Below are 12833 nucleotides of genomic sequence, written 5' to 3'. Positions count from 1 at the left end.
ACCCGATTAATCTGAACTCTTTTCTATGACTGCTTGTGGCTTGCAGTGGCTAATGAATTTAAAAAAAACTCTGTTAACTCTGTCTGATTTGGTAAATGATTAAAGCAATAATCTGTTTTAGTAATTGGTTTGCGTGAGTAAGCTTGTATTTATAAAATATAACTCTTAAAGCGAGTTTTTACCGTCTATATAGAGAACTTAATTTAGTTTAAAATTTTTGAGCAATAGATAAGGTCTTGCGTTATAAAGTAGACCAACGTTTTTTGAGATATTTTAATATTTTGTTTTTATTTAATATTTGATTTGATTTGGTAAATGATTAAAGCAATAATCTGTTTAAGTAATTGGTTACGCTTGAGTAAGCAAAATAAAACAATTTATAAATTATAAGCTTGTATTTATAAAAAGCGAGTTTTTGCCGTCTATAGAGAAAAATTTTTGAACAAAAGATAAGGTCTCGCCTTATAAAGTTGACCAACCTTTTTTTGAGATTTTCGTATTAATGATATTTATGTGAGAGTTCCATGATAAATTCTTGTCAAGAAGTGAATAATTTCAATACCGGTAATACCCGTATAATACCTGTATTGAATTTTTTTCTTTTAAACACGTGTTTCTACCTTAAAGCGAGTGACGCAATTCGGTCTTTTAAATCAGTGTTAGTCATTAAAAAAAAAAATCACGCACGGAAACTCGTATACGTTTTGTCTATTATTTTCATAATAATAAAACTTGCAAATCTCCAATTTACTTTTATTTAATTCTAATCTATATAAATATATCTCTACAACTCATATTTAATATATTTTCGATGAGAAATAGCAGTCAAATATTTTTGGTTAGAAAAAAGCGTTTAGAAAAATATTGTTTATTTTTCAAACTATTGCGTCATTAACACACAAATACAAAATAAAACGATAAATATATATATTGTCCAGGTAGCCTATTAGTGTCCAGGTAGCCTAATATATATATAAAAAAATATTTTTGTTAGAGTTGTTCTTTAAGAAAATTATAATAGTATGCATATTGCTATAAGTATTGGTTTCTAATTGTAAAAACAAAAAATCGCGCGCATATATGGAAATACCCTGCTTTGTCAATAGAAGGAAGAAAGAGTTTTTAATTAAATTAAAATTAAACAAGTTTTATCTTTAACTAAAAGTTTTTATCAGTAAATTTTTATTAAAAATCAATTAAATAACTTATTACTTCCATCTTCTCAAACTCTTGAGCGAGCGTGATTTTATATTCTCATAACAAGCTGAACGAGCGTTGTTTGTCGCGCCTAAAAGTTTTAAATGTTCTATTTTGTGTATTACGTGAAGAAAGCGATCGCACACAAGCGCTTTACATATGTTTTTTAATATCGGTATTGAACCAACACAGTATCGGTATTTCAGTACTTAAAAAAGTCCGGTAATACCGGTATTCCGGTATCGGTTCTGCCAGTATTGGATATGCTATTGAGTTTGCTCAATAATTGTTTTGTCTGTACTAAGAGTTCGTAAATTTGTTGGGAAAACTCTTCTTTTTCATTGGATTGAAATAGGATGAATTTATTTTTGTTTGAGTTTAATGATAAGTTGTTAGTTCTTAGCCATTTGTTATGTTTTTTTAAGTTTTAAGCTTGCGGTTACAAAAAAGGTGACTGATTGAGTAAGAAGAACAAAACAGATTCATGTCGTCTGCGAAAGTTATTCAATCTAACTTTGAAGAGACTTTAGAAAGGTTGTTGACATAAATTAAAAATAGAAGAGTAGCTAACATAGTGATCTATAGTAACACATTGTTGTTTATTGGCTAGATAGCAAACCATTTTATAGTTTGATTATTGATGCCCTATTTTCCAATTTTTTTTCAGTAATAATGCGTGATCTACTGTGTCAAACGCGTTTGCCAGATCAATAAAGACTCCTAATACAAGTTTCTCATCATTGAAGGAAGTTCTAATGTTATTAATGAGATCTAGAATATCATGTTCCGTTGAATGTAGCGTTTGAAATCCGTATTGATTTTCACTTAAGATTCTGTGCTCTATTAAATATTTATTTTTGATGCCAGGTTTAGACCAGTGTTTACAAAGAAATAATTGAATATTTCCGATATATATTTAATGTATTTGTACTCACGTTTTTCATTTTTCTGGATGGTAAAATGTCAGAAAATATTTAATTTTTACCTTTGTATATCATAACTTCCCACAATTTCTTTATGTTCCCATTATTATTATTTAATTGTTCAAAACAATATCTTCTTTTAGAATTGTTTTTTATTTTTTCAAATAGGTTTTAAAAGTCTTTATAAACATTAAGTTGAGCTTCGTTTCTGTTTTTTAAATATTTGATGTATAGTTTTTGCTTTTTTTTTGAAGATTTTCTTATTTCACTTGTAAACCACGAACATTTTAATTATTTTGTTTTAATTTCAACTTTTTGTATTGGGAAATGTGTTATAATATTTAAGAAAGATGGCAAGAAATAGGTTATAAGCGGAAGTGTGTTCAAGATTACATTCGTGGTATACATTTATTCAATTTATTGTTGATAAAGATTCTTTAAATTTAACCATAGGGTGTTCATTGAATTTTCGTTTCAAGTTTTTGATTTTAGATTTGTTACTTACGTTTGCATCTTCAATAAAAGAAAAGAAAATTTGAATGTGATCCAAAATATCAGTTTTAATTATTTCTGCTTTAATGAGCTTATCTAGAAATGAGTTTGTTAGAATATTATCTATAGCAGTAAAGGGAGTTGATGTAACACATGTTGGTTTGTTCATGATTGGGAAAATACCGTATTAAAACATGTCGTCAAAAATGATTTTAGTATTGGGGTGTTCGTTGTATTTTAAATGTTAATGTCGCCTGCAGAATAATATTTTTTGTTTATTATTGGTTTCGATTCTTTGCAATAATTTAAAAATTTAATAACATCACCGTCAGGGGTCCTTAACAAGTAGATACAGCAATGTTTTTTGTATTTTTAATTATTATCTAAATTGTTAGGACCTCGCTGCACAGTGGGCCAGAATTCACTTTTAATGGACAAAATTGATAATCAATCAAATATTAGGTCTTTATTTACTAAATTTGGCATGAGTACTAATATGAGGTCTGCACTTCTAATGAATGTGATTTTTTTATATTTGGTTGCTATGAATATCTAATTTTGCTTAGCAACAACCTATTTTTGGCACTATATTTAGATAGTCGCAGATTTTTTATAAGTGCTATATTCAATAAACTTGGCATGAGTACCAATACGAGGTCATACTTTATAAGGAAGCCATAATTTTTTTAGTTTAGTTGCTATGGATACCTATAATGCTCAACAACCAGATACTTTCCTTAGTTACAGACAGATAAATGGATTTTTAATTAAATTTTTATCGGATTTTCAACAGTACTTTTTTAAAAAACTATTAAATATTAAATACTTAGGTAATTAATTTTAGGTAAAGATTTACGTCATTAATAATAAAAACAAAAAAAAAATTTCAATAAAACATTGACAATTTGAAACGGATTAACAATTTATTAAACATACATTCATGCATAAAATAAGAAATCATATTTTGGGTGAGTTGACAGTCGGAGCCTGAAGCAAATCACTAACTCCTTTTGGGAGTTGTGTTTGTCCTCCTCATGCTGCTGATTATTAGGCCTGATGAGCACAAAAGTTGGCCTTAAAAAATCATAATTTGTTTTTGAACGACTGCATTTGCGTGTGTAGTTTTCACGGAAACGTTTGAATTCCTTGTTTCGTGCTTCTTTTGCCTCTTCAAAAAGTATGCTAATAGGCAAGACCATTCTCCTCAAAATATTATGTCCGTGCAATATTATTTTGTGCAAACTTTGTGGCATATAATACCATGGGTAGCTCTGTACAAACAAATGAGCCACCTAAAAAAGGCAATCAATCATGTAATTACAAAAGCTAAGTTAGCCACAGCTCAGTATAGAAATAATATTAACAAATAAAATTACCTTAAGGCAGTTCTTTTGAAAGTCATCTGCATTAATTGGCAGAGCTGATGACAATGTAGCCAAGATAACATGCAACTTTTTCAGCAGTAGTACATCCAGCTTTAAAATTTTAGCCACAATACTTTCACATTGGAAAAAACGATGAGCTGTATTTCCATCATTGGATGTCCCAGAACCACCAGATCTGGGCACATCAATAATTAATTCAAGACAATTTTTAAAGGCATCTTGGATTCTTTTTTTGTTTGTTGTCACAGATATCTTTTCTTTTGTGCTACGCGCCTGCCACTTTTATCCAATTTGTAAGAAAGGTGAAGACAACATTCCATGGTTCTAATCCATGCATGTTATGATGACAAGCCATACTTGTAGACCAGAGTAGTTTGCATTTTCATTTTTTTCTACCATTTTTTCAATATTGTTCATTTCTTTTGGTATGCTGCCACACACTGAGTAGGACTGTGGTGCATTGGTCTCGACTGATAAGGCTGTTGCCACTTTACCAATTACCACGGTTATTTTAATGATATGCAATATACTGATGTTATTACATTGAGTTCAAGATTTACATTTCTAATAAAATCAGGGATGCGGAGTCCCAAAAGGACTCCGGCTTTATGTTTCTACTTTTTCCAAGTCTGTATTGTCCAGAAGCTCTAAACATGTTTGTTGACTTATTATCTGCTATAATAAAAAAATTCATGAGATTTAATGACTTGAAACTTTTTTTTTTTAAGCCCGAAGTCCTGGAGTCCCGGAGTCCTTGCCGCCATTATACCTAAGGACTCCGGACTCAAAAAATGATTGTTCCTCTAACCTAAAAGTCTTAATTTTTTTCCTATTAGTAGTCCATAAACTTATTTATATTTTTAGAGCTCCTGAATACCAAAAACTAGGATAAAGTAATCTTTTTATGACTTTCAAATCCGGAGTCCTTTTTGGGACTCCGCATCCCTGAATAAAAGGCTCTTCTTCTATTGATATATCTGTTGTTTCTTTGATAAACTTAAAACGCAGTGGGTGACAGTTCAATGTTGAAGATGGCTTATGGCTGTACCAAATTATTTATCTACAGCAATCAACAAAACAAGATAGTTCAAGTGGAACAGGGCATGTGAGAAATAGACTTTGTTCTATTTCAAGGAGTCTTTCACCATCAGTTGAAGTCTGCTTGTATACAGACTGCCCAGTACTACCATCAAATCCAATTTTGTGTCGCAATATAAGCCATTTAATAGATAATAAATCAAATGAATTAATTACTTCTTCTTGCAACAGGCACAAACGAAAGGCTGTATGATCTAAAAGCGCTCGAAGACTTACTTAAGCTGAATAGTCTGACACTACAATTTCGGTTTCTAGAGACATACAGTTGTTTTTTTTCATCTCTTAGAGTATTGTAAGTTAGATAAATGTTGGACCTAACAGTCATGGCTTCATTTCTCAGTCTTTGGTAGTCCTGCTTAGTTAACCTACAATCCAGTAAAATAGCTAAAGCTTTTGCAGGAGAGTATGGTGTTTGAGACCCATCTGACTCAGCTTTGAGTGTTTGACCTAGAAGTTTTGCATCTTTTGGCCTGCCTTTTTGCTTTAAAAGATGAATAGCAGATAAGATTAGGTCTTCAGATGTTCTTGACTCTACTAGTTCCAGACTTCTTCTATGTTTGGTTTTTATGCAGGCATTTTCAAATTGTACATTTGACCTTTCCATGGAATTCGAAGTAACTGGGGACAAATGTAGTGATAGTAGCGCTTCTTTGTCTCCAGCAATATATTTCTCATTTAACCAATCCATGAACTTTTTTTAAAATACAGTGTTATTATTGTATGCAATTCTCCATCTTTTTTTATATCCTTTGATAAATTCTTTTAGTTTATCACTGCTGGTACAAGACATTTCCACTTTTAGTTTGCAACTTAAATAGCTTAAAAGTTGTTCATGAGCTTTAGAGTTAAAAATGCTTATATTATTTTCACGTAAAAATATGTGAATATCCATTTTTGTGATCACCATGCCTGAAAATATTAACAATAAAATAAAAAAATAGCTTTTTGGCACATTTAAATCATTAAATTTTTATGCTATGCCAATTCTATTATTCTTTTATTACAGCTTAAAATGACATTAACATCAATAACTGTGGATAAGTATTGCCTTTTAAAAGTTAAAATGTAATGAAATAGCAATCAATCCTGTTGTTATGCAAAAATAATTAAAAAAGTTAGGTATCCATAGCAACCAATTAAAATTATGACTTCCATAAGTAGTGTGAATCTTATTTTAATACACGTATTTAATATAGTGTACATAGCACGAATAAAAAACTGTTAAAATAACGTTAATATAAAAATAGTTGTTCCTATGTAAAATTTGGTACAATAGCAACCGAATTGTACTCAATGTACTCAATTATACTCAAATTGTACTTAAATACGTTTGTCTACGTCCATAAAACCAAGTTTTTGGCTTCCTTAAATATTAAAGAACAGTTTATGAGCATTTATTTGCCGCCCTAACCCGTCCCAAAAAAGATGCATTCAATTTGGCATTTGTGTTATACCTATTCTAATATTCATTTATTACACCTTAAAATGACATCAGCATCTAAAATGTGACAAAGTATTAGACTTTAAATGTTAAATTGTAATAAAATAGGAATCAATACTGTTGTTATGCAAAAGTAATGAATTAAAACTGTGTAACAATGTAAACAAACTTATAAAAAAATTGCCAACTTTTCACTAAATTATTATAAAGCCGTTCCGGAAAGTGATTAAGAATTATTTGTCAACAAATATAATAAAATAACTTCAGAACTTTAATTAGCTAAATATATAGAATATTGTATATGATTTTTAGACAGATTGGATCATGTCAAAATTTTGACTTTTGTTCATAGCTGGCCCACTGTGTGTTGTCTGAATTAGAGATCGAGAGGTCTTCTCTAATTTTGATATGGTGGTCATTACAAATTAAACTAAAATTCCTACTAACTTTTTGATCTCATATGAAATAATTTTTATAATGAGGAGTTTGAAAATTTGAATTCTTTTGAGATGACTCATCATCACACCATTATACTATTAGACAAAAAAATCATTAAAAAAAAATTGCGTATTTAAAAAAAGAATTAAATTTTGTCTATATTTACATTTATAAAACTTTTATATCTGTTTTTAACTGCCTTTTAAAAGTTTCAATATTATGAAAACTTTTAAAAATTAGTATTGTAAATTAAAATTTTTAGTTTAAGAAGTTGTATATCTGCATCATAAAAGTCGTTAAGTAAAATATTGTTATCAGTTACAAAAAAAATGTTTCGTTTCGGAGTGAATCGTTTCGTAAACCGTTACGCGTGTTTAAAAGTTTATTTTTACAAAATTGAAGTTAAGCATTTTACTTTTTTTCGAAATTCTCGTACATTAGTTTTATCATACTTGATACCTGCAAATTTACCTTTTTTTCGCTGTCTTTTTATTTCTTCCCAAAACTTTTTTCGTTATTTTAGGGTTTCATTTGCCTAATCTTGATTTATAAATATTCCGCTACATTTAGGTTTTTTTCATAAAAATAATAATTTGCTTTTATCATGTTAATTTAAAAGTTTGGGAAATTTAGTCCGCGGCTTATCTTCTTTTACTTGTTCTACACGACTTGCTCTTTCAAGTACTATATCAATCCCCAATTGATTTTAAAAGATACTTTTGACTAATTTAGCACAGTCACTCCATATTTCAAAGGGAGAATTCGGCTACTCCGTCAATTCTTTGATTGTTTTGGCGTGATCTATTTTCCGAGTCTGTAGTTTTCTTTTTTTAATATATAATAATTTCATCATTGAACATTTGGCTTATTAATGTGTATATACCTGTGTTAACTTGTGTTAGTTAACTTGTGAAGTTTTTCTCTCGGAAGTTGATAGTTTCTTTGATATCGCTAAATTTTTTTTCCGAAGTTAAAGTTTGTTTGACATTTGTTGATGTCAGAGTCGCGGCTTGGCTACCGCAAACCCCGAACTAGGGGAGAGGGGGGGGGGGAATCTAGCGAATTTCGGAGGCTCTTTTGCAAATTACAAGAGCTTATTATTTTTATTTTTTTTAAATAATACCTAGTGAAAATATATATTAAAATTTTATATATATATATAATATATATATAAAAATAATAATAGAATAATTTTCAGTAAGAAAGTATTAGTAAGAAAATATATATTTTTGTTTTTCGAGTATTGTCGTTATAAATTGTTAAATATTTTTCATTGCAATTCAATTTTTTACAAAAAACTGAAAATCTCCAAATTGTCAATATTTAAAAATAAATTTGAAGATACTTCCGATAATAAATCCGATTTTAAAGATAATTAAATAAAAAGTATGCAGCAAAAAAAAAAACGTACGTTTGATGTATCCATCTCGTATTTATCAACATAAGGGGTCGTCCATAAATTACGTCACACAATTTTTGATCGTTTTTGACCTTCCCTCCCCCCTCGTCACAGAATCGTAACACTTAAGAAGCAAGTTTTGTATGAGCCGTCACAAAACCAACAACCCCCTCCCCCTTATAGTGTGACTTAACTTATGGACGAGCCCTAAAGCATTTTAAAATTGGATTTCTAAAAGTGATCAAGAGTTGTTGATCTTAACAACACCATAGCATAAAACTATTACTGTTGTTTAACCACGTAATCTATAGAAAAAAAAGGTAAAAAAGTTAACATCAATAGCAAAAAGATTTAACAATACGCATAATTAATATGAACTAACATAATTAATATGAAACAAATCATTCATAAGTTTCAAGTGGACATTAAATATGATTTTACTCTAAAAAAACATTTTTACATTTTTTTATTTTCATAATACTTGGGTAACTATGAGACCAAATATTTGTTTTTTGGCAACTAATTTGTACCTGAATTTTCAAGGGTATTCTCAGTGTGCTACAGAGAGTAGGTTTACAGATGGGATTTTAAATATTCCTATTCAATCCTTAATAATAAAGAAATTAATTTATATATTTCTTACAAAGATTTTGATTTCAGGCATATTTAGACAGTTTTTCCGCTACTACGTTCTGTTACAGTTTTTTAAATATTTCTCATCAGAAAAAGCATAAGTTTTTGAGCTTTTTTAGATTTTATAGCGAACCATTTTAAAGTATGGAGTAAGGAAATGGTTTATTTAAAAAATACCCGTTTGCGGGTGAAAAGCACACGCACGCAGAGGCACAAAAAATAAATAAAAGTTACCGCTAAAAATTACAATATATGGTGTAGTGCAACCAATTAAAAAAACAAAAGACTTTCTGGTCAATCACAAACTTCGCAAGATAGTTGAAATACAACTAAAATATGTAACTCGTGCATGCCAAACATCAAGCCCATCATTAATTCGTATAATTTTATCATAGTTCTTTCACAGAATATTATATAACTAAGGCACAAAATTGGAAAAACCTAAAACTATGTCAACAAATCCATCAATGTTCTAGATAAATGATGTTCTTCGTCAACAATCAATGCTTGACGAATAGCATCATTTATCAAGCTATCATGTCGTCAAATAAACCGGATTACAAAAAAAGTATATTTTGGCTTATGTTATAAAACTCCATTTAAATCTCGTTATGCTAATCACATAAAGATTTTTAACAATAATAATTACAGAAATAATATTGAACTGTCTAAAGAAAATCAGGAGAAAAAAGATAACTCACTCAATTAAGTAAATTGTGAAACAACTCTTCAACAAAAATCTTATTTTATTTAATTTTAATTGTGTTTTATTTTATAAAATTTTAATATATAAAGGTAAAAATCTATTAAATAAAAGAAACGATTTGATTTCAAAGTGCTAATTCTATAAGTTTTATTTATTTTTTTGACACCGGTCACTAGCTAATCTTTTGTTTTTTTTATTGGTTGCTATCATGTTTGGCTCTTTAGCGACGTAAAAAACTTACTACGCTGTATATTCTATTTTTTAGCGTTTTTTTCAATTTTTTTTAATTTTGCACTTCTATAACTGCCGATAGACATGATATATATATATATATATATATATATATATATATATATATATATATATATATATATATATATATATATATATATATATATATATATATATATATATATATATAGGGCTGCCATTGTCCTGATCTTTTCGCTGGAGAACGCGATAAAAGTTTTAATTTTTATTAGTTTAGCGCTGGGCTCTAAACTAATTAAAATTAAAAATTAAAAAATGTGTTATATATATATATGGAACTATGGTAGCCCTATATATATATAACACATTTTTTAAGAGCCGATATAATTTTCAAATAGTCTAAAAAATACCAACGTAATTTCTTTTCAATAGCAAAACAAAAGTATATTATTAGCACTGAATTAGCGTAGTACAATTTGCAGCGTGGTCAATTCTTTTAAAGCTTTTTATTTTGTTAGGATTTATTTAAACAAAACGAATAGCTTCGCCTAGATGGCTTGAATTACTTGCAAAACACGTTAATTTACGTCATTAAAATTACTTAATTAAAGTAAGTTATTCAATATTACATATTCAAAATGAGCTCTTGTGTTATACATACTTGTTGTACATACACGTTATACATACATGTTATACATACACGTTATACATACTTGTTGTACATACATGTTGTACATAGTCTAAAGAACACTGCATGTAATCTTTTAATAATTCCATATTTATAATTCAATATGTATAAAAATAAGTCTTAAACTTAAAATGTTTAAAAAATTTACTATAATTACAATATAATACTACAATTACAATATAATACTACAATTAAAATATAATACAACGAAAAATTTATAACTTTGTTTATTAAAATAATATGTAGCAAAAATCATCAAGCGCGAGAGGCTGGATACCAAGTTGGAATCAAATACAATTTCATTTAATTTAATTTACATTTCCGAATACAAATTCGAATACAAATATATTTATTCGGCATTATCCAAATACAGTTACAAGTATTTGTATTTTAGGTTAAGAAAAAATATAAAGGTTTTTTCAAGACAAGACTGATAAAATGGTCTACTAAATAGAAGAATGAAAACAAGTCTTATAAAAACATACTTTAAAAAACAAGTTTTTATTTTGTTTTAGTGTTAAAAAATGAAAAAAAAACAACAACAAACCTTGTGGTATTTTCCAAAAAAAATCCGGTTAAGCAAGTTTATGAAATTGCAAATACATTTCAATCAAATATAAATTTTTAATCAAGCGTAATACAAATGCAAATACGCAAATTAGCCTATTTTTTCCAAATACAAATACAAAATCAAATAAAAATACTTATTTAACCCCAACCATTCTGGATACAAATATAAAAAAGTCATAGACTACATATGAATAAGATTTGAGGTAAATACTCTAAATGCGTTACCAACACAGCTTTTAACTTTGTTCCAACTTACAGTGAATATTATACAAGTTAGTTCAAGAAATTGACTAGTTAATGATACATGAGGTATCATCAAATATTAGAAAGGTATCATCAAGTATTTGAGAGATATCATCAAATTTACTGAGGTATTAGAGAGCAATGATTTTTTAGTGATTTTAGTGATAGATTAATTAACTACTAAGGTGAGGGTAAAATGTAACTTCATTTACAAATTTTATTATACTGTGATGGATTTTGATTTAGAGAGTTAATTGCATTAACAATTTTATTCAAATGTGTGCAATGTGTGTTTGAATATAGTTTAAATTATAATTTATCATCACACCAATCCAAAACTTTTTATCATTAATTTTTTTTCAAATCATTTGTGCTCTTTTTAAAAATGGAGGTATTTAAAGAATAGCGGAAGCATAATCAAAAAAGAAAATTCTCGTTTATTTTGATATTATTTTTGTAAAAATTTATGTAATTGATGTAACTTGAGATTTAGGGAAATCTTTGCAGTTAAAAAAATTATAAGTTAAAAAAAGTTAAAAGTTATTTTTTGCAATTAAACCTAGTATTAATATGATAAAGTTTTTTACAAAGCAACATTACCCTTTGAAAAATCAAGTAAGGGTTTGTCAAAGAAGACAAAAAATTGTAAAGTAGTAACTATTGACTTAACGACTGTTAACTAAACAAATGTTAGCGACTAGTTCATCAAATAAACAAATGGTAGTAGTTGTAATCTTTTTAAAGATGGCAGAAGAAAAGGTAAAGTAAAAAGAAGTTTATCCTGAAATTTCTTGTGAAACTCATATTGGATCATAATATGATCTAGCCTGATTACCAAAATTTGAGAAATTGTGCTGTCCTCCATATAGTATTTTTTGTGCTGCTAAAGTAAAATGTCTTTAGAACAAACATTATGAAATTCATTTTTCAACATAAACATTATGGAATATTATGGAACTCATTTTTCAACATAAGTAGACACTCAACCATTTGTCAATCAATAAGCTTAACATTGTAGCAGAAAGAATATTCGTACCCATCGTTGACAAGAGGTTAAGATAATGGTTTTTCCTATTGGAATGCTTTGTGAACCAATTTGTTTAAAGTCTTCTCGTTCGAAAACAAATAAAGGTTTATCATGGCCTACTTAAATACACGGCCTTCTATTCTGCTTAAATCGAAAAAAAATAGAAGGCCAGTTGAAAAAACGAATATTCCCTTATATGGACTAACTTTCTCAAAATATTTTAAATATTGCGCTATCAATGTTAAGTAAGTATATCTGGAACAGGATAAAAATTTTCGCGTTAGATAATTGACATCTCTACTAAACTTCAACAACTTAGTATTGTTATTTGTGGCTACTTTTTAATTGTTAATAATAATAATGGTTAATAAATGCTGTGTTGT

General features: G+C 28.3%; 1 long non-coding RNA gene across 1 annotated transcript; it reads right to left on the bottom strand.

The window, feature by feature from the left end:
- Nucleotides 1-3430: 3430 nt before the first annotated feature.
- Nucleotides 3431-6129, bottom strand: LOC136086731 (uncharacterized). The gene is made up of 2 exons (XR_010641538.1): nucleotides 3989-6129; nucleotides 3431-3904 (listed from the first exon to the last, which is right to left on the bottom strand). It is a non-coding gene; the product is annotated as an uncharacterized LOC136086731 (long non-coding RNA).
- Nucleotides 6130-12833: the final 6704 nt, after the last annotated feature.

Source organism: Hydra vulgaris, chromosome 11, assembly GCF_038396675.1.
Source record: "Hydra vulgaris chromosome 11, alternate assembly HydraT2T_AEP".
Lineage (NCBI taxonomy): Eukaryota > Metazoa > Cnidaria > Hydrozoa > Anthoathecata > Hydridae > Hydra > Hydra vulgaris.
This window is presented reverse-complemented; position numbering and strand designations above follow the sequence as displayed.